The sequence below is a fragment of the Lutra lutra genome, chromosome 5, assembly GCF_902655055.1.
Source record: "Lutra lutra chromosome 5, mLutLut1.2, whole genome shotgun sequence".
NCBI lineage: Eukaryota > Metazoa > Chordata > Mammalia > Carnivora > Mustelidae > Lutra > Lutra lutra.
Window position 1 is genome coordinate 127038511 of NC_062282.1, and position 23930 is coordinate 127062440.

The following is a 23930-nucleotide window of genomic DNA, read 5'->3' on the forward strand; positions in this document are numbered from 1 at the left end:
TGCAACGATGAATAAGTATCTTTCTTCCTGTTTGAGAAACAGTAGACCTGATATCATTTTATTATAACATGATTATAACTCATTTTAACAACAACAAAAAATTATCCCTAAAAACTAGTTACCCTGTAGGGATCAGATGATCTCATATTACTGGGTTGGGCCAGAAGGCTACTACATAAGCAGGAAAGTTGGTTGCTAAGTAAGGGGTGGGAATTTGGGAGGAATTTATCTGCTCAAAATCGTACCTACTTGCTAGATACAGTGTCTGAAATGTCAACAGTGGGGATCATATGGGGAAAATCATTAAGAAAGCTCAATGAACTCCCTGCCAAACACATAGATAGCCCCTTTTAAAATGCAAATACCCTTGGAAGGCTTACATCATTAATCTGGCCATTAACCCCATAATCTATCAACTGCTTTTCTCACAGTCATCTGAGAAAGGCATTCCTTCACCAAATGTGTGCTGGATGCTGATTATAAACCCATTACTGTGCTAAGCCCTGGTGTTATGAAAAGACCTATTAGCATTCTTTGAGAAATTTACTGTCTTTTGGGGACCAAGTGCTTTAAAGCTATCACAGAGACCATGGCAAAATGAATAATTAAAAATTCTGGATAAAGTATTTATTTTGAAAATGCATGTAACAGCTCAAAAACAAGAAACTAAACCAAAAGGTATTGGAAACAAAAGAAAGCAGTGTCTAAATAAAGCTTGAAGTCTTTTTGTCTAAGGGATTCAAAGGGTACCTCAATCCTTGATTTTTCAGGGATAGTTTATTTGATCAGCATGAGCTATATAGCTAAGGGCACTCTTGAAGAAGTGTGATAGGGATTGAGGTGGCAGACTATATGCATGGCAAGTTGCTGGAGCTGGGCTCCATTCATAGAAGAGAGCAGGAAAGACTCCATGCTGTGTGAACCAGAATTGTAAAATCTTACACCTACTCATTGTCTGGAAAAGTCTTGTAAGTCCAGAGAAAGAAGCAAATGTGGAAACACATGACTGGGATACTTTCACAGTCCAGGGTACACACAGGGAACTCCCCACCAAAGAAAATCACACTGAAAAGGAGCTCACCATTAAAAAACAACTTGCAAATCCCATGAGAAAACCACAGCAGACATTTGGCATCCTAGGAGAATTTTTTTCTGAGGAAGTAGGTGGTGGTGTGTTATTGTGGCATGAAAGGATCAGAATAAGGTTGGGGCGGGAAGAGATTGCTCATAGGGGAAGATAGGAAAGGCAAACAAGGACGACTTCATAAAGGTGCCTAGGGTGGTGTTGAGTGAGAAGCTTTAATTTAGGAGGCTTAAAGAATTTTGTTGACATTGGAGTCTAAACTATCGGAGACAGGGATGGTTTCCATGTTAATACAATCTCAGAGTGTGTGCTCTGAACTGGTAGTCTGTAAATTGTAATAGCTTTTCAAAACAAGTGATGTCAAGCTAATATGAAGTTCAAAAAAACTTAAGTCATTTTTATTCCATCAACCTGGTAAGACTGTTCTCATTTTGTCATGGTCTCTTCCAGTTACTGTTCTTAGATATCTTTACATACGTCTAATTATTGTGCCACAAACAGAAAATTTTGTTTTTCCTAGGTTCTTTACTCCATGGCATGACATTCTCCCATGACCCATAGTGTTTATCATGGTCATAACTATCACTTTAAAATTCTATCATTTCATTTAAAATGTTTTATAAGTTTTATTAAATTAATATGTTTATATTAGGTCAAGTTACTAAAATGAAAAAAAGTGCTTCACTTTCCTTCCTTTTTTTTTTTGACCTCTACCCATCCCTACCCCAAGCTTATTTTCTAAATTGCATCTCCTTATGTGTTTTCCAGCTCTTTCTTCAGAGACTCACCTCTACATTTCTATATAATAATCTTACACAACTGTGTTTTGATGTATCCATTTTAGATATTATCTATTGACTTCTCGTTATGGTAAGTAAGAATTTAACTTTCTAAATTCTGCTTTTCCTTTCTACTCTCTAACAAGGTTGTTAAATCATTAATCAGGGCCTACAGTATGAGTGGGTATGTAAATATTGCTTATTGTTGAGCAAAGTAGTATGCTCTGATCATTCCCTTTCTTGTAAAATCGGTTTCCATTCAGTGGATGTATTGTGAGTTCTTTAAATTCTCTAATGAATACGTAAATGAATATGTGGAGTTCGGTATTATTTTCAACAACCAGGTAAATACTTAGTTCCATGTTTTGCCCCTGAATAGCTCCTTCATGTTTCTTGTCAGTAGGATGACTCTAGAAGTTGGACACACAAAACTAGACCCCCCCCCCAAAAAAAAGTGACAGATACTCAGAAGTCAATCCAATGACATCTTACCATACCTAACAGTTTTGTGGTCCTACCAGTCAGGAAAAATTTGAAGTGAATGAAAGATTCATGAAGTTCAGTTTGTTTTTTTTTTTTAAAGATTTTATTTATTTATCTGAGAGAGAGAGAGAGAGAGAAAGTGAGAGAGATCATGAGCAGGGAGAAGGTCAGAGGGAGAGCAGACTCCCCACGGAGCTGGGAGCTCAATGAGGGACTTTTCCTCGGACTCTGGGACCATGACCTGAGCCAAAGGCAGTTGCTCAACCAACTGAGCCACCCAGGCACCCCATGAAGTTCAGTTTTTAAAGTTACACAGGGGGATATTTATACTTGAAGGAGGGCCAATGAAATTCAAAATCTAATCAAGTCACATAGCCAGTTATATAAAGGTGACCAACTTAGAGACTTCTTTGAGTAGACAGAAAAATTAGGTAATGTGTATTTACAGTCTAAGAGATGCAGGCTACGTAAAACCCTCTTCCTCCTTAAGGTCATAGCATACTTAGTACAGCAGCAATATACTGTGCTCTGTAAGTCCCATCAAAGTTGAAGGCAAGAATCCCATCCCAGGCTAGTCCAAGGTCTTCTTGGAATAGAAAGAAACTTTGGACATGCTAACAGGTGGCCACAAAAATGGGATGGTAACTTCAATATTTTGTGGGTGGGTAAGAGTTTTTTCCTTAGTGGGAAAGAACCATTTATCTTTTAACATTGGGAAGACTTCTAATTAAGTAGAGGAGTAGTTAAGGAATCAAATTTAAACTCTTTTTTGTGTTAAAGAAAGTGATTTTTTTGTGTTAAAGAATCTCTGCAGTTTTGAGGTTTATGTAATTGTAGTATTTAAGAAAACTTGGTTAATGGGAGTTAACAAATCAGCCTTATGATGCGAACTGTAAGGTGTGTGATTGAGTTAACAATTGATTTTGATTTTAAGTTGAAATCTAACTTACCAAATCTATAAGAATTTATAAATTCTTGGAATATTTGTCACACACTTGAAGTATTTAAAATGCAATTTAAAAAGCCTACACAAGTGTCATGAACAAAGCTACTCAATGGGACTGAATATTAATAAAAGGATCCCTCAAAAGTGATTTTATTTATGAATTTATTATTTATTATTTATTTATTATTATGAATTTATTTATTTATTTATAAATTTATGAATACCATACTGTTATCTTTTTTTTCATACTGTTATCTTTAAGTCAACTTAAGTGCTTAAAATCAACTTTGAATTTATAAGTTTATTAAATAGAGCATTTTAAAAACCAAAGTGCTCTCTGAAAAACCTTTTTTGTACTCCCAGGCTGACCTTTATGGCATTACAGAACTCAAATTAACAGAGTGCCCTGCTTTGTGTGTAATTCTGGGCCCCTTCTCCCTGAGCCTGCCTCCTCTGCTTTCTTGTGTTAGCTTTCTGTTTCCCACATTTCACCCATGTCCTCCCCTGAATCACATGGCCACAAAGTCACACTCAGAGAAGCATTTGGTATTCTCCTAGGGAGGAGAAAGGGTGAATATAGAGGGCTGGGTGAGAAGCAGATGTTGAGAAAAGCACTGGTGTCCGTACACAGCCTTTCCCCCAAACCCCTTGCCATCCTTGTCTTCCACTAAACCATATGCCCCCAGCCCTTCCGGGCTTCCTGGATTGACTGGTTTGCTTCACTTTCGTGTCCCATCTGCAGTGCCTTGCAGTTGTCTCTGCCCTTTAAACCCAGTAATACAATGTGGTGTGCTTTCTACTTTCCATAAATCTGTTGACACCTCTCATCTGATGTTCTTGTCATTCGTACTCGCTTTATGGTTTGTTATTTTTTAATCTCTCCTTTCTTGTCATTTTAGAGTGGTTGGGGAAGGAAACTTAGATACATTTCAAGAGTTCAACTTTCATTAAGAGGAAATCTCATTTTCACAATAGGTAAATAGTCTATTAGATCATCTACCATAATGTGTTTAAATGTTTGTTATTATAGAGACCTTAAATTCCTTTTTTTTTTTCTTCCGTATCAGCTTTTTTTTTTTTTTTCCTGATAAATTATTCCCTTGCAATGAATTACGAGAGGTGGAATTATGGGCTGGAAAATTAGAAAGTGATACAATGTGGGGTAGTAGAAAAGTGTGGATTTTGATAGACAGTTAAACTCCTAATTCCACTCATTCCTATCTGTGTGATAAACAATTTACTTTTTTGATCCACCCGAGCCTCAGTACCCAAAATTCAGATTAAGACAGAATCTTCATTCCAAAAATCAAAATACTCTGCAAAGTAAATAAAGTAAATAAAATTTAAAATAACTAAATGTGGCTTAAAAAATAAAAGGTAAAATAGTCTCCTTGGTGTTAATATCCTGCTACATAACCTCCTTAACAAATTTAATTCCATTATTTACCATTTTCCTTTCTTAAGAAATCTCTAGGTTTGACAATTTCTATGCATCAAATCACTTCTGAGTTTTATCAAACTGTCCACATGCTCCAGACTTTCTAGGGCAGGCGTCTGACGGTTGAACAGTTTTTTTGCACCTAATTAGAGCTTTGCAAATGGTATTATAATAACAAGTTCTTTTCTCTAATAGCGTTTTGCAATTCATATAAAAAGTTATTATACCTTCCTAGAATCTTGCCAGCTTTTAGAAATTGACTAAGTACGATCAGGAGGATAGTTTCTTTGCCTCATTGTCCTACTTGCATTACTAAGAAGTTGATTGCCCACACTGCACAGAATAGATTTGCAACTTTTCTGTTTCTGTTTTCACTTTGAAGAGAACAGTTTACTACAGAATTTTTTCAAATTGAAGCCTGCCTGAAATTGAAGCCTGCCCTGTTCTTGGTTCTTACTTTATTCTTCTCAGACTATAGATGAGACATTAAATATTTCCCTGAGTATACATTCCACTTTCAACCAACACCTTTATTAAAAAGAAAAGCAGAAGTGAAATCAGAGTAAATGGGGGTAGTCATTAGAACATCAGAACGAATTCTTTTTTTTTTTTAAGATTTTATTTATTTACTTGACAGAGATCACAAGTAGGCAGAGAGGCAAGCAGAGAGAGAGAGAGAGAGAGAGAGAAGGAAGCAGGCTCCCCATTGAGCAGAGAGCCCGATGTGGGGCTCGATCCCAGGACCCTGGGATCATGACCTGAGCCGAAGGCAGAGGCTTTAACCCACCGAGCCACCCAGGCCCCCCCAATCAGAACGGATTTTAAAATCACTTACATATTCCTGAACGTTTCACATATTGCCAGAAATAAAATACACAATTTTAAGAACGCTGAGTCTATATATTATTCAAATGATTTGAAGAGAGCAGAAGTTCTAGTCAAGTAACTCAACTACAGTCCTTTCATTTGAACGAGACATATTCTTTTCAACATCATCACGAATTATTTTGCCAAGTTCTTTAAAGAGCCTGGGGAGGTGAGCAGAACATGTCTGATTATTCTTACTTGATAGATAAGGAAATTGACATCCAGAAAGTTTGCCAGAGGAAACACAGTGGGCCAGTTGGCATAGATGGAAAAGGGATTCAGGTGCCCCAACTCCTGGGCATTTTCGTCTCCCCGAACCATCTCCTGATGACCAGCTCTCTCACTGTGTAGTACTTTGATTTGCTAACCTTGCTCAGTGGCTGAAGTTCTTAGGGATTATCATTTGGTGTTTGTAATTCATTATGCAGTTATTGAAAAAATGTTTTTCACATCAGAAGCATTTGCACAGAAATTCTGGTATCTTGACAGGGTTTCAGGAGTCTTTATTCAAGAAATAAAGCTCAATCTTGTCTTTTATTTATTCAGCCTCTATCTCAACTCTGACCACAGTATGATTACAGGAAGAGAATGGGTGAAAACCTGGGAGATCTGTCTGTCTCAGCCCTGACCTCCATGACTGCGTCTCCTGGTCACCCTCCTCTAACCTCCGTTGCTTCATAGGTAAAACTCAGGATGATATCTACTACTACTGCTTCCCCAAGCTTTTTGTGATAAGCAACGCTTAAATGATATATGGGATAATGCTTAGTAGACTGTAAAGCAGACCACCAAGGGAAGATACTGTTATTTCCTCAATACCACAGAACAGGGGAAGAGATACCTCTTAGTTTCATGGAAGAGAGAAAGTGGGAGGCCACTTAAAAGACATTTCAGGGGCGCCTGGGTGGCTCAGTGAATTAAACGTCTGCCTTCGGCTCAGGTCATGATCCCCAAGGTCCTGGGATCAAGCCCCGCATCCGGCTCCCTGCTCAGCGGGAAGCCTGCTTCTCTCTCCCTCTGCCGCTCCTCCTACTTGTGCGCACTCTCTCTCTTTCTGTCTCTGTCAAATAAATAAATAAAATCTTAAAAAAGAAAAAAGATAAAAGACATTTCAGCCTTAGCTGTTAGGATTTATTTGCTTGAATGATACAAGTTGACCTTTAGTAAAAATTTCTGCCATGAAAGCAATACAAGGATGGCAGTTTACAGTAGGCTGGGCGTCTCTTTACAAAGTACAAAAGTACAACAGTTAGAGCTAGATTAACATTCCAGTCTCTAGGGATGACAGTAATAGGGAGCAATCTGTAGGATTAAATCCACGTTCACTATAATTCGGAAGTTGACTAGTTGTTTTCAAACTTTCTGGCTAATGGATTTTCAAATCCTCCTATCTTAAGTAAACAGTATTTTTTGAAAGAGCAATAATTTAGTAAAATGTGTGTATATCTGTGTACATGGAGGTACTCATGTAGGCAAGAACTAAGCGTGGTATAATACCTGTCTAGATGTAAGTTTCCTGTTTCAGTTTGGCAGAGAGAGAGGGGAACAGAGTCTGCCAGCTTAATACAGGTTGTATCTGTGGTTGTCCAAACGTCTCAGTGCTTTAGTTGCCCTGAAGATAAACACCCATGCATCCATTTCTACCTACTCTACCTGAAAATTCCTTTACTGTGGAGTTCTGAGATAAGAAATTTGGATCACTAAGTAGGTGAATAAGAGAGAATAGCAGGGAGGGAAAAAAGGAAAATGAATTGATTTTTAAGTCAAAAAGCACCAAAGAAAATAATCATTTATTTTTTTCAATTTCAAGACAACTTATTTTCTAATATATTTGAACACTCTCTAATAATATTATTGGCCCTTTAAGAAAATTACATTTGTGGGGCGCCTGGGTGGCTCAGTGGGTTAAGCCGCTGCCTTCAGCTCAGGTCATGATCTCAGGGTCCTGGGATCGAGTCCCGCATCAGGCTCTCTCCTCAGCAGGGAGCCTGCTTCCCTCTCTCTCTCTCTGCCTGCCTCTCTGTCTACTTGTGATCTCTGTCTGTCAAATAAATAAATAAAAAAAAATCTTTAAAAAAAAAAAAAAGAAAATTACATTTGTGACATTGGTCAAGTCATTAAGTGATGATGTTCAAAAGTCCCTTAAGCATATAGCGGTTTTGCAAATGGTCTTTCTGCATCAGAATAACCACAAGCTCTGCCACTTATTAGTAGAAAAATGGGCTTAATTTTTCAATTTTCTGATAAGCAATTGTTTATGATTAATAAAGCCAATGTGAGAAATTAATGTAATTTTTCTCCATTAAACATTTTTTTTTTGACAGTGGATTGCACTACCTGTCTTACAAAAAAGTTTAGAAATGGTTCTTACTTCCATGGCATTTATAACATAGCAAATCTCTTTGACCAAGAACTAAAAAACAAAAGCATTCTCTTATTTTTGTTCTTTCATGACTATTCTCTTGCTCAGATCTTTGCTAGACTGATCCTAAAGATAGTTTGTCCACATGGTAGAACTAGGCCTTTTTGGTATGCTGTTCATCTAACACTGAACAGTTATTAATGCAGGTCCTTTGGATGTTATTAGCAATTACTTGGGGAAAAAGTTTAATGATTAATTAAATCTACAAATAAGCTTAGATGAAACAAAGTCAAATGAGCTTCATTAATGCAGGAATCCTTCACAGCCTTTAAAAATGATTACAAGTTTGTGATTCTTCCACTGGAGAGTTTAATAGACAATGTTTTCCAAAAGCTTTTGACCTTAAACTTCTTTTCTCGTGAAGGCCTCTCTTGGGAAAGAAAGGTAATTTAGAAGTTGACATTAGCATGGATATTAGGAAAGCCTTTAAAATGGTCTGGCTCTGGATTAGAGTCAGACAGAGTTCTAGTCCTAGCTCAGCTACTTATTAACTATGTCCCTGGACATGTCACAAAAAAAAACTTTTTAGATCCCGACTTTCTCATCTGTAAATGAGAGTAAAAATACTTCAAATTGTAATTAAGAGAATTAACAACAACAACAAACCCCAAAAGCTTATGTGAAAGTGCCCTGTAAACTGAAAGGCATTTTAAAGATAAAAGCATCACGGAAAAAAAAAAAAAATGGATATAGCATTAAAGGTTGGTCTCACTAAGAATGTTTGACCTACTCATTTTTTAAAAATGTGCTCTGACATTAGATCGACGATATGTAATAATCAGATTTCCTGATTCCACAAAGGAGAGTTGCTCTCTTCCAAACCATGCAGGTAGTGAAGTATTAACTTAGGGAGAAATAACTATAAGCCAATGAGGCAAACATTTCCATGTGGGTCATTATTTTATAACAATTTCACATGTGAATTCTTGCATCATGCTTATTGAACTTGAGATTATAGATGTTAAAGAGTAAGCCTCATTATGGTTGATGAAATACCAGACTATAACTTCTCACTCGGATTGGCAGTGAAATACTCAGAAATGAGGAAAAGAAAATTATGTGAGTAAATGACAGGACGTTTTTGAGTTTCCGCCTCGCATCACCTAGATGGCTAGTGGAGAGCATAATAACCCCACGGAAGGTCAAAAAGAAGGTTGGAGAAGAGCGAGGAGGCAGAGGGCCAAAGACATCTGGCAGTACCGAAACAGTGAAATTGGTTCTCCTTCTACTAGAGAAGAATGACAGTGTAGTAAAAGAGTGAGGTTTAGAGTTAGCTAGCCTGGGATCAAGTCCTGGTCCTGCCAGTCTATAAGTCATCTGTAAAATAGGGTAGCTGGGTGGTTGAGTCAGTGGAGGGTCAGACTCTTGGTTTCAGCTCAGGTCATGACCTCAGAGTTTTGAGATTGAGCCCCGCGTCTAGCTCTGGGCTCGTCACCAAGTTGTCTTAAGATTCTTTTCCCTTCCCTCGCCCTCTGCCCCTACTCCCACTTGGGTGCTCATAAATTTTAAAAAAAAATTGTGTTGTTTTTTTTTTTAAATACAAATAGTACCTATTTCACAGGTTTGTTGTGAAGAAGAGTAAATGAGTTAGCTGATGCAAAAGGTATGTAATGTTAGACCTGTAATTCGTATATACAACACCAGATGGCAGTGTGACCATCCAAGGTCAGGTTGCCGGGTAGTCTGACAGATGAGCCGGCGAGATGAGCCAGCGAGAACGTCTGAAATAGAGTAACCAAATTCTGGAAGAGTTCTATGAAAATAAGATGAATTTAAAGGCCTTATGCAAACACTTCCATATAAGTTCACAAATATATATATATATATAATAAGATCTTTTAAAAAAAGAAAAGCTTAAGTAAAATACCTCTGCTTACCATGAGTTGCTTTCTGTCGCTAATTATTCCAGCCATGGTTCCCTGGTTTACTAGGTGAATAAGCTTGGACAAGTTACTCACCTTTTGTAAGCCCCGGTTTTCTTATCTGTAAAATAATACATGCATTTTAAAATTTTGTTGCGCCACTGTGTGTTAGACATTGTTCTAGGAGCTGTGGATATACACTTATTAAAAGGACAGAAATCCTTGCCTATGTGATGCTCTCTCCAGTACCTAGAATCTAATGAATAATCAGAGAACTGCTATCATTTAAAATCAGACATTGGCTGTATACCCGGCTGTTAGAGCGAGACTCTCCACTTCCGTTTTCACTGAATCCCCAAAAGTCTAGAACTAAATTGTAGTTTCAAAATTTCTGCAGATTCAAGGGGCCACTGATACAGTACCTACAGAAAGTGTTGTCAACCACTGCAACCCCCAGCTCAGTACCTCCCTTGGGCATGTAAGAGAGCTTGGGTGGGTCGAAAGAAAGAACTATTTTTATTTTTTTATTTTTATTTCTTTTAAATATTTATTTATTTGACAGAGATCACAAGTAGGTAGAGAGGCAGGCAGAAAGAAAGGGCGAAGCAGGCTCCCCGCTGAGGGGTTCAATCCCAGGACCCTGGGATCATGACCTGAGCTGAAGGCAGACACTTAACTTACTGAGCCCCCAGGCATCCCTCTACTGGGCATTTTTGTTTATTTATTTTATTAAAGTGTTTTTTTTTTTAAGATTTTTAAATTTATTTATTTGACAGAGATCACAAGTAGGCAGAGAGGCAGGCAGAGAGAGAGGAAGGGAAGCAGGCTCCCTGCTGAGCAGAGAGCCCGATGCGATGCGGGGCTCCATTCCAAGACCCTGGGATCATGACCTGAGCCGAAGGCAGAGGCTTTAACCCACTGAGACACCCAGGTGCCCCATGAACTGTTTTTTTTTTTTTTAAAGATTTTATTGATTTATTTGACAGAAAGAGATCACAAATAGGCAGAGCAGCAGGCAGAGGGTGGAGGGGGGAAGCAGGCTCCCTGCTGAGCAGAGAGCCTGCTGCAGGACTCTATCCCAGGACCCTGAGATCATGACCTGAGCTGAGGGCAGAGGCTTAACCCACTGAGCCACCCAGGAGCCCCGCAAGAACTGTTTTTAAAGAGAAGGTATTTGGAGACGGTTCCCCACCGCAGTGAAGAGTGGGTAACATTCCTTCTCACCCCCATGAGAAAGGGACCTTCAGGAGAAGCCCTGGGGGAAGCCTGACAGGAGTCCCTGGAGTTGGAGCACATCAAGGTCCTGTGAGAGGCTGTGGCTGCTTAGCCCTGAGGTGGCAGAGCTGAGGGAGGGGAGCTGAACTGCACGCAAAGTACATGTCTGTTGCTGACTGGCCAAAAAAACAGGAATGCTTCTCATGGGCAAGATGTGAACTCCAACGATGGCAGAATCCCTATCTGGAAAGACTATCTCATAGAACTGTTAAAAGATAACCCGAGGCACATTGCAATTTTCACGAGTTTGTTTGAGCAAGCATGGATTATTCTGAAGCAGTGCTAGGAGCACTCCGCAGACAAGAGGTGGGGAAAAGGCTTGCATAGAGCAGACCTGGAAGGAAAGCAAGGGAATGATTCTAGTGGCTGTAGCTTAAGTGGTTGCCTTACTTAGGAACAACCAGTTGGCTGGTCTGTGATTGGTTGTTCTTCAATTTCATTTTCCTCGAGGGAGTGTGCTTACAGGAACTGACTCAGACTTAGGTTTCCGCTTGCTAATGTAGGCTACCGTGACATTAAAGGCACCTCAGTCTCCTGGCTTCCCTTGTTTAATTACTTGAACACCACAAAGGCCACCAAGTGGATGACCAGGACAGGAGGGAGGAAGCATGATGACCACTTGGGGGCAAGGCACGGTGAGCCTCATGGTGTGAGCACCCCAGCGACAGTGTCTTCGAGGAGCTCCACCTAGAAGGAATCCCGGCTGGCGGCCCACCAGCCCAGGAGCCCCAGGGGCCGTATCTGTGCCACTTGTCCCTTACTTCTCCCACCCTCGCCACACCTCTGAAGTGAGGACAGGAGGAGTTGCCCACACTAGGACAAGGAGGGAGCTGGGAGAAAGTTTGGAACAGTAGTTATTACACTGCACTGAACATTTTCATTATTAAAATGAGAATATTCTTGCATCCAGAAGGGATTCGAGGATGTATGTTTTTGTTAAGATCCTAACAATGATTGTAGCTGCCTGACATTTCAACTGGGGATGGGAAAATACTTAGCTCTTTGAGTTGAGTAGAAGTGGATTTAACATAAACAGAGTGCCTCACGTAGTAAATATTTTCAGTTTTCATCACTGTCCGTATTATCAGTCTGTGTAACTTGTTGGACTTTAAGTTGGATGACTCTCACACTGGAGATGGGATGTATGTGGCCAAGGACGCCCAAGTGCTGTTCTGTGAAGAGCGGGCCAAGCAGAACTCATAGCACTGTTTCGTTCCTTCACCATCCGTCCACACCTCAGGCCTGGCTCTGTTCTCGAGCGCCCAAAAGGAGGGGGAAAGTCTCTTACCTGAATGTCTGGTTCATATTTTCTAGTCTTTGGCACATAGTCCTTATGAGCTGTCCAGTAAGGCTCTGTAGTCCCCCCCCGCCTCCCAGGGAAACAAAGTCAGAGCTACTGATCTTGAGATCAGCTCCTGCCATGCAGTGAGCCCTCCGTAAAAATTTGTAGAATGAGCACCGGCCTGAAGGCTTGTGGCAAGGTGAGGGGGGATTCAATCACTTTGGTGATTCTGGTGATGAACCCATCTGGTCACCAAGGCAAGATGGCGTGACTTGAACGGTGTCTTCAGAAACAGTTCTTTCTCACAAGACCGTGGGGGGATTTTCACCACGGAGTATCACTACTTTCATGAAAGACGGGCGGTATTTTTCAGAGTGGTGTTCTGCCAAATATTCCAGCAGTTAATAGGAATGGAGAGAGAAAATTAAAGTTTCCACCAGGCAAATAAGCTTGAGAAATGCTACATACTTTGTCTTCCCCACCAAGACATACACATCAACCTATTATAGAGCGCTCAAAATGGCGTACATCAGTTTTGCTAAACCAAGCATATTTACTGACTTTTTAAGCACTCAGAACACCATTTCCTTTTCTCTTAGCACATGTGTTAACATCCTTTGGACCACTCTTCTTTGTCGCACCATTCTGGATGCATGGCATTGAGGCATTATCTCTATAAAGGCCCTCTGAAAAGGAACAGCGTGTAAATAAATTGGTGTGGATTATCCCCAGCCATGATTCTGCAGTGGAGAAAGCAGGACTGCAAGGATGCAGGATCCACGGGGCCGGGTAGCTTTTGAGGAGGGGATAGAAGATAAAGGGTTGAAAACCACTATAGCCAGAAGACTGGGAGGTCAAAAGGGAGCAGGAGCCCAGTGGAGAAATGCAGTGTGTTTCCCAATTCTGTGTATGACAAGAGATAGAAATAGTACTTCATGTTGCTCTGGGGGACAAGAGATTCATCAGATTCTCAAAATAATTGTAAGGTAGGTCCCATTATTATCGTGTTCATTTCATGGATGAGAGAACTAAGGCTCAAGATACTAGCTTGCTCAAGGGCTGGAACTTGAGTCCAGATCCTGTCTTCAGAGTCCGTGCCTGATCTCTGCTCTGTGTAGCCTTTGTGAATCCATAAAGTCAAATGGGACACTGCTGGAGGGGAATCCCAAAAATCATCTAATAATACAAAAAACAACTGCAAATATAAAGGGAAACTCCCCCTCTTCTAGGTCCTCTGAAATGGGAGGAAGTTCTCCACTTTAATCAAAACTGACTGACATTAATGTTTACTCCTGTAACTTCTTGATATGACCTTTCATTTGCCCAGAATGAAACTAAAATTGATGTGAGGGAGAGCGTTCCAGGTAAAACAACTTATGTGATAAAACTTGTTACCTCAGCAATGTTGCCCGAGGGGCAGACTTAACAGTTTTCCTGGGAGATGTTAGGCAGAAGGTCCTGATGCCATTTCATGCACCATTTAATCAGGTTTTTCTGGAGAAAGAGGGAGAGACGGAAAGCTCTATTTTTCTTTTTAAAAAATATAACTCCTATTTTAGTATAAAAGCACCTCATTCTCACTATAGACAACTTTGAAGTAACATAAATTATAATTAAGAAAATAAAAACTGTGTGTAATTTTACCACCCAAAGACAACTGCTTTGATGTATTTACTTCGATTCGTTTTTTTCCTGTGCTGAATATATATGTGTGTGTTCCACATAATTATGGTCATTCTGAATCCATTTTGGATCTTACACATTTTATTTAACATTATGTTGCGAACATTTTTGCACTTCTCAAAAAATCTTTTTAATGTTTGTTTTGTCTGTCATGTTGCTTTAACTTTATTTTTATGTTTTGGTGCCATGTCCTGTGTTCTTTGTCTTTCAATATAAGGAATATGGTTCTTTTGCTTTTGTCTTCTGTGGTGATTTATACAGTTTTCACTTCTTACTTGTACTTGCATCGAACAAACAGATCTCTAATTACTCAAGTCAAGATTGAAACTGAGTTTTTTTCCTTAGCCCATGGATGGGAAACTTTCTGTGTTTCTGTTGCCTCACACCTGTCCTCTTCCACTTCTTGATCTTTGCTAGCATCATTTGTGTTTAAACTATTGTCTAATATTTAATAAATTAAAATAGATTTAATTTATATTTAATATTATATTGTATATATTTATATTTTAAGTACTTATTGTATTTGTATATTCCAATATATCTTTAAAGATGATTTGTTAACATTTATAATTCTTGAGACCATATTTATAATGATTTTTTCTTTTTTACTTTTTAATTCAGAAATAATTTCAGACTTTCAAACTATTGCAAGAACAAAAAGATGTATAAACATTTTTGGAAGTACAAGCACTCCTAGATAAGATTTGAAAAAGATCTCAATATATACTTGAGCAAAGAAATGTAAAGATGGCAAAAAGCATACAAAAATTCAAAAAAATTACCAGTCATTAAGGAAAAGTAAATTAAACCTGCAATGAGATACTACTACACCTGTGTTAAAATGAATAAAATTAAAAATACCGATTGTACTAAGTGTTGGCAAGGAAGCAGAACCACTGGAGCCCTCATCCACTGCTTGTGAGAATATAAAGTGATCTGACCGCTTTGGAAAAGAGCTTGACAGCTGTGTTAAAAAATCACACATATACATATCATAGGACCCAGTCATTCCACTCCTAGATATCTACCCACAATTAATGAAAGCATGTACACAAATATGTACACAAATTCTTGAACCTGAATATTCATAGCAGCTTCATCTTTATGTCTACAAACAAGTGAATGAATAAACAAATTGTGGTATATCCATACCATGGAATACTATTCAGCATTAAAATAGAACAAAGTATAGATACATGAAGCAACGGAAATGAGTCTCCATATAATTGTGATGCGTGTAAGAAGCCAGGCAAAAAAAGAATCCACACTGTATCATTCCTTGTAAGTAACTTGTTAGAATATGAAAACAAATCTAGTGCCAGAGCAGATCACTGGCTGCCCGGGTTGGGGCTGGGGATTGGGGTGGACAGGATGGTGATACAGATCACTGTGGAAGAAAGGATGACAAAGGCATGAGGCAACCCTGTACTGATGGATATCTTCATTATCCTGATTGTTGTAATCGCTTCGTAAGTGTGTGTACATGTCAGTGCCTATCAAATTGTACTTTTTAAGCAAGTGGTTTGTTTTAATTATACTCTAATCTGTAAAAATTCATAACAGACACCATTATTTTATGTATATCTGGTACTGTTTTCTGGCTCTTTATAAAAAAAATAGGTATGTAAAAGCATTTAGCACTCAAGTAGGCAGTTATAGGAGAGAATTGGTATAATTTACTTGAAAATAAATCTGTTTTAATATATAATCTTTTCCGTGAAAATGTTTGGTATAGAGTAAAAAGTTTACTTCTAATTGCATATAGAATCATAGTTTCCTTTGGGTATAGCTTCAGACTAAACAAACAGACTAAAAAAAAAAACAATGCTAAAAACAGACTAAAAAAACAATGCAAGAAACAAGTTTTCCCGGCCCATGGAACCCAATAACAAAGCAGCAAAAACAAGAGCTACATCATTTGCCTTGCTCTCTCTCTTAATGCATAGATATAGATACATATACGCACATGTGTCTCTCTATATATTCATACATAATACAGGCTGAGAAGTATACAAATTTAACTCCATCTAAGAGAATTCCATAGATTTTTAGACTCTATTCATTAGTACCTGAATGTCAGAGATTTCAAAGTCAATTTATTAACAAGATGCCTTAAGCACTGTTGTGTTCAATAGATATTTTTTAAAAGTGAATCAATGAACAACTTTGTTTTTTGAATTGCTTATATATTCATGCAAAAGTTTTAATAAAAATAACTTTCAATATGTTATTTATTTATTTTGTGAGAGAGAATGGGAGCACGTGAGTGAGGAGGGGCAGAGGGAGAAAGATTCTCCAGCAGGTTCCAAGTCCAGTGCAGAGCCTGATGTGGGGCTGGATCACATGACCATGAGAGCATGCCCTGAGCCAAAATCAAGAGTCCACGGTCCAACCAAATGAGTCACCCAGGCAACCCAACTTTCAACATAGGTTTTAAAGATTTTATTTATATATTTATTTGAGAGAGAAAGAGAGCACAAGAAGGGGGATCAGCAGACGGCTCCCTGCTGAGCTGGGATTCCTGATGCAGAGCTTGGGCCAGACCCCGGGATCATGACCTGAACCAAAGGCAGCCGCTTAACCGATTGAGTCACCCAGGAAACCCCAGAATTTGATATTTTTAAAATTTGTTTTGGTCTCGTAGCCCCAAAAGTTGTTACTATTTATGAAAAAAATTCCTCTTAAATAGCTTCTGATTGAAGATACTAAAAAAAAAAAATACTGTTTCCAAAATTATTTTGGCATTGAAGTTAGTATTATTTGTGTAACACTGTTTAGAGACAACTAAAAACAAAGATAATCACTCGACCGTTTAAAGTGGAAAATTTTAAAAAATACTTTCTTTTGTTTACTTTTATATCATTGGAATATCCTCATACTGTTATTACTTAAAAACTCTGGTTTATCAAAGGCCAGAGCTCATTATAGCACCAATACTGTTTTTTAATAGTAAAGTTAAGGTGTTAAGGTATAGGAAAAGGTAGAGAGGGGAGTAATATGAGAAAAGAGACGTAGAATACTGAAGATTTCTACTATTAAGTATAAAAGATTACTAAATGTGCATGACACATATGGAATTTCTAAAATCACCATTTAGCCTTGAGCTGATATTTAATTAGCTCATCAATAATTCAATATTTATTAAACTACTATAGTTAAGGAACTATGAGCAACACCATGATAGATGTTTCTTAAAGCTTCAAGAAAGATAGTGCATAAGAAAAGTAGCATATGGCTGGAAAATGAACCTTGGGAAATATCTTTATAAGGGATGTGGAAGAAGTAAATCCACTGGGGGGGAAAAAAAAAACAGAAAAAGAGAATGAAAAAGCTAAACGGTGAATGTGCACATTATGTCATCTTGGAAATGAAGCTTGTATCATAAATACAGTGACACAGCACTGGGGACATGTTGTTGACATTACCAGTGCTCATCAATATCCATTCTCCTCTCCTCCTAGGCTTGTGGAAAACAACATACTCCAGCTCCCCTCCCTGCCCCCCGCAGGCAGACGGGGCGATGTGACTGGTTCTAGCCAATGAGCGTTCATCGGCAGTGAGGGCTGGCAGCCTTAGGCACAGAAGAGCCGATATAAGATGTCCCTTCCCTCCCTTCAAGTGCCACCATATGTTGGCTCAGTGGAACGTCCCTCAGCCTGTGTCCTTGAATGACTACATGAGGCAGAGCATTGTTATGGGGACATATAACATGAGAGAGAAATGTTAACTTGCGGGGTGTTTAAGGACTGAGATTCGAGGGCTGATTGTTTTTAAGCATGTAGTTAGCTGTTTTGACTGATACAGAAAGCCAGAAGTTAGCACTGCTACCTATCAGAGCAGTCAAGGCCATTTCTGCCAGGCAGATTTTGGTGGGCCTGTGATGGTTTACAAATAGGTAGGATGCTGTCTTAAAGGATTTTCTCTTTCTGGATCAGAAAGACAACATCATCACGTGTCTCCGATGAAGAGATTAAAACAAACACGGCCATGATTTTGGTGGTATGTATTGATTTACCATTTCCAATCTCACACCCTTCATATATCTTATCACAGAATACCATTTACATGCCTGAAAGTTCCACATTGCCATTATCTGCACATCGCAATCAAGCATCTTAGCACCGTGGGCCTCTACGAAATGTTAACAGTTTTTATGAAGCACGGGAGGATGACAAAGGATTGTATATGGAGTTTGAGTGATGTAAGCTTTAATCACCCCTTCCAGTCAAGACATTGTGCCATTAAGCCCCAAAAGATCACTCACCCAAGATCAACACCCATGGCAGTAGAAACACCGGGATAGACACGAAGCTGTCAGAAAGTCCTGGGTGGACTGAGGGCTGTTTTGAACAGTTGTACAAGGACAGAATGGTCCTGGTTTAGGGCATTCTCTGCCTTGCCTTAGGGCCTTCAATGGTGCCAGGATCCAGCCCCGTGCAGGTGGTGTCAGGTATAAACTCTTGGAGGTCCAAATACTGGTTAGGAGTTCCCAAAAAAGCAGGTGGGGATTGATAGCTCTTGGATGGTCACTTCTCTTCTTCTGCCTCCTCACCCAAACCTCCAGGACAGGCGACACAAACTAAGATGTTTCTCTGGTGCCCGTGGCTCTCCACCTTTGGACTCACACCTCTCTCCTACCCTGTAAACAATCCAAGGGCATCAGGTCAGAGCTAGACTGGAGTTTGACCCTTGCCCTTCCCCCATATATGTTGTTGGACAGAGCAATGAGTACTCCAGTTGGAATATTAACCGATAGGTTAAATTGAGGAGATATCTGAGGAGGGAAGTTTTGGGGTGTGTGTGTGTGTGTGTGTGTGTGTGTGTGTGTGTGTGTGTGTGTTTTAAAGAAAACAGCGAACTAGATTACAGAGTCCATCAAGAGAGTAAGTTTTACAAGTGATGGGACAAGGATTCAAAAGAGGCCCTGTAAATACAACTCAAACGGATTAGGAACGTTATTACCAACACGAAATGATAATAAGAAAATGTAAAAAGAAACAGGTGGAAATATTATGTGTAAGAAAGCATAGGAGTTGAAATAAAGAGGCCCGTAGAGGGGATAAAAAGTAGAGTTGGTACAGCTGCCGAATTAGCGGACACACTAGAAATCTGATAGAGGCACTTTCCCAGAGGGAACAGATAATAATGACACAGAAAATGTAGAAGAAAAGTTAACCAGTATGGAGACGATAGGTAGAAAGCCTAACATCTGGATATTAGGAGATCCAGAAACAAAGGAAGGAGTTAATATTTGAAGAAACGATGGAGATCAATTCCCCAGACTGAACGATGAATGCTTTTAGTGAACGAAAACTGTAGTGTGACAAACATGAGAAATAAAGAAAAACCCACATTTTGGTGTATTCTATGAAATTTAAGAATACCAAGGACAAAAAAGTTTAGTTAATTCCAGGAAAAGCAAATCAGATACCTCTAAACACTGACAACTCTTCATTTGTCTTGGTTCTGCTATGCCTATATGTACTGTTCGTAAGAAACGGCTACATTTCTAAGCTATCAATTTATCTGCAGTTGAAACAAAATAGCACTGGTTTGCCAAGGCTGATTAGAAAGATAATCCAACAAGGTTTGAGGATATGACTAATTAGTAAAAGAACAAAACAATTTATTCACCATGGCTGGGGAAAATCTATTTTTCCTTGAATAGATGCAGTATTTCCTTTTACTCTTTCAAAGTCCTAAACAATAATCTGAAAAAACATATCACCATGCTACATGACAACTATGAAGAGGCCTATATAAATACTCTAGGGGGATAAAATTATAATAAAAGTAATCTTACCAACCAGAGTGTTTATCATCATTATCATTTTGCAAAGTAATCTGGTTTAGATAGAAGTAGTTAAGGTAAATGAGTGTCAGTAATATTATTATAACCAATCAAAAGTTTGTTCTCGCCTCATTTCTTTAGTTCTCCAGTTAAAAATCAACTAAGTTTTGGGGAGCCTGGGTGGCTCAGTAGGTTAAGCCTCTGCCTTTCGGCTCAGGTCATGATCTCAGGGTCCTGAGATCGAGGCCCACATTGGGCTCTCTGCTCAGCAGGGAGCCTGCTTCCCCCTCTCCCTTTGCCTGCTGCTCTGCCTACTTGTGCTCTCTCTCTCTTTGTCAAATAAATAAATAAAATCTTTAAAAAATTTTTAAAAAGTAAGTTTTAGTAAGACTTATCATTCTCATCATCTTCATCATCACCACTCTCATGTGTATTAGTAATTTTAACCCTTCCCCCACATATATAAAATGGCAGTCTTGGTTCCAATTACCTTAAGTATTGGGCTTTCCTTGCCACCAATCCCCTTTTACCATGGCTTAAAACATAAAATGCCCAGTTTTTTGCTTGTTTTTTTTTTGACAGATCATTTGCAAAATGCCCCTTCCTTCCTTGCTCCCCTCAATATTTATTGAGTACTCATTTATTGTGTACTAGACTGGATGATGGTGATAAAAGAGAAAAAGAAAAGCTTTGGTCCCTGACCTAGACCTTCCATAAGATCACAAGACTGGTGAGCAATTGCTCCCTGCCCAACAGTTCAGTGTTGACTATCCTGGGGACAAGGGGATTGGAGGATAGAATCTGGACCATGAAGATATTGAAGATATTGATTGTATGTCACCAATGTGCTCCCAGGATATCGGAATGAAGAAAGTTCTCATGCAGGATTTGCAGCAATGGAAAGGCAAGAGAAAAAAATATGACTAGAGATATGATTAAGTTAAACTAGTTTCAGTGAAAAGGGGATGATCAACAACTCCTCTGGGAATGTAGGAATGTCTTCTCTCTCAACCCTTCCTCCCTCCCTCCCTCCTTCTCTCTCTCTCTCTCTTTCTCACACACACACACACACACACACACACATATACACAGACACCCCAGATTTGATTTAAGGACCAACCTTAAGCATGCACAGTGTAATTTTAAGAGCCAACTCTTTCTTTCTGACTCTGATGATTTAGCACAGAAACACAAAAGCTTTCTTTTGCTTGGTAACTATGATCGAGTTAGTGGTATAGCATCCCTGAGATGGCTATGTCATTGAGGAACACAGGAACCAAAGAGCAGATTTATGGTTTCTGGCTGATGATTCAATAGGAATGGACCTAAGTTTCAAAAGTAATCAATAAAGGAAAAATGAACTGGGTGCAGGGGAATCGGAGGGGGAAAGGGACCATGAGAGACTGTGTACTCCAAGAAACAAACTGAGGATTTTAGAGAGGATGGGTTGGCCCAGTGATGGGTGTTAAGGAGGGCACGGATTGCATGGAGCACTAGGTGTTATACATAAACAATGAATCTTGGAACAAGATTCCAAGGTAATAAAAAAAAAAATAGTGTAATTAAAAAATAAATAAAAATAAAGTGATAGTGCAAAAATCACAATGTCTTAGAAGGAAGTCATCATTATCCTACTATTTGCTTATGGTATTTAATATAATAACATGTTGATTAAACTCACCAAATTGTATGAGTGGAGGTACCACCTCCTCAAAAAACCGGAAGCTGTCAGATGTTTAAAAAAGTGTCCGGGGGTGGGGGAGTGGAGGGGAGGGTTTTTCTAGGTAAATACTTAGATGTTCAAAGGACAGAAAGGGTAACCTGGAGAAGTGGAAATCTAGGCTTGAGAACCGTTTGGAGCTTTTGTCTTCAGGTTGCCCAGGAAAGGTCCAAATGGGCCAACAAGGGGACCTGGACAATCTGACCTGAACCAATGGTGGTATGTGTAGTTCTTACCCAATTTTGAAATAAGTGGGCTTCTAGCATCAAATTGCTTTCTCTACCAAAAAGAAATATTTCCCTTGAGAATGATTAAGTGAGCTTTCTGCTTCCGATTTGTCTTATAGAACTTTGGATAGTGAGCTTTTCCAGGAAATGGAGAACCTGATCCCTACAGTCAGAAGATTATCAGCTGTAGCACAGGAGGAGAGAACAGAAACTGCACAGTGTTCTGCGAATGTCAGTTTATCATTTACAGATACACACCTCTCGACATTTCAAAGCCTTTGTCATGGGCAACAGAAGGTGAGTCCAGTCTCAGAATAAGACTATCTTCTTTGTAAATGAACCTAGAGAGGCAGAGATTAGTGACCATCGAGATCCATTCTGTCCCTGTGAGTCTTCTAGTCATAAATTCTGCTGCATACTTAGGTAGGATGATAGCTTCAATACGGAAATCTCTTAGAATTCCAAGAAGTCCAAGAAATGATCATCACCTTTGCGGTACACATTAACATATGGGTAACATTCCAGAAACAAGGATATGAAAGTTCTGTGATTTGACTGCCCTTTTGATGACATCAGATTTTGAACAAAGAACTTACTGTATGCAAATTGTACACCAACAAGGGCAGAATACTTGGGAACATGAATGTTAAAGTTACATGCAACTGTGGGGACTTCAAAAGGGCAACTGGAAACTTACAGGAACGGTAAATATTTTTTTTTCTTCATTCTCTATTTATTCTCTACCTACAATGTTTCAGAAACACATCTGACCCATGTGGCTATTGAAACAAAATGGAAAATACAGAGACATCAAGGGAATGTCACTTAGAGATTCATAAATTTAAGGTGACGTACACTAGGTTAATGTCTTTCGAAACCGTGGCTGTCTGCGTCATACTCAATTAAGGCGGACGCTGATGTGAATACAGTGTATTACTGGTGTTAATCTACTGATCTAATAGGAACCAACCTCTTAAAATGGGCTCAGATTGATTTGTTGTCTTATTTAGTTAGATGACTACACAGCTGATAATTCTCTGACATTGAAAGTTTGTTCTTAATGAAACAAACCAAGATAAGAAGGGGAGAGGTGAAGGTGGGGATGGGGGGTTACTTGTCTTAAAGGTGGTTTCCAGGTTGTGAGAAGGGCTACGTTGTGTCTACTGAGTGTGATCTGCGTGGCAACCTCTTCCCATTTCACCAACTCTTACTTTCTCTTTAAGAGATTTGCAAAGGAGGAAGTTCATTTCATACCCATCCCTGAAGCCTCAGCTCCGCAATCTCCAATCTCTGCTGGCAGCTGCTACCAACTACAGCTCCCTAATTTCCCCCCACACTAGGGAGCTGGCCTGAACTCCACATTCCTGTGGCTGGAAATTCCACACTTTGTTTACTTATTATGTAGTCTAACTCTCCAAAAGCACTAGCAGTCAAGGCTGCATGGGTAAAACAGTTTTCTCTGAAGAGTGAGGAATAATTAAAGAAAATTAATTATAACCAAGGATAAGAACCTTTAATATTATACCGAAGATATATATCTGTTGCCCTAGTCCAAGAGAAAAAAATAAAAAGAGGCAAGCTCAACCCCTGAGAAGGGGTCATTTTAAGATTTTACTTATTTGACAGACAGAGATCACAAGTAGGCAGAGAGGCAGGCAGAGAGAGAGGAGGAAGCAGGCTCCCCGCTGAGCAGAGAGCCCAATGCAGACCTCAATCCCAGAACCCTGGGATCATGACCTCAGCCGAAGGCTGAGGCTTTAACCCACTGAGCCATCCAGGTGCCACCAGAAGGGGTCATTTTAGAGCACACTGTATTTTTGTATTGTTCTTCTGCCGTTCTTTTTCCTTGCTGCCAATGTTCTTCCTTCCCTTTTTAGGAAAATCCTACTGCCTCCCCCACAGGGATTTTACCTTGCCCTTATTTCCGTCCCCCTCCTCCAAGGAGTATAATCCAGAAAATGAAATCATCTTCAACCACATTTTCAATGAGATATTCAATCTGGAACAACCTGAAGGAAAGTCCAGGTGTGCTTTGGCACTCAGAAGGTAGAGTTTAAGGCTAAGCTATGCC

The 23930-nt window shown here is 39.3% G+C and overlaps 1 long non-coding RNA gene across 1 annotated transcript; it reads left to right on the forward strand.

Moving 5' to 3' along the window:
• Nucleotides 1-1801: 1801 nt before the first annotated feature.
• On the forward strand, nt 1802-6568 carry LOC125100523 (uncharacterized). The gene is made up of 3 exons (XR_007127579.1): nt 1802-1954; nt 4192-4267; nt 6144-6568. It is a non-coding gene; the product is annotated as an uncharacterized LOC125100523 (long non-coding RNA).
• Nucleotides 6569-23930: the final 17362 nt, after the last annotated feature.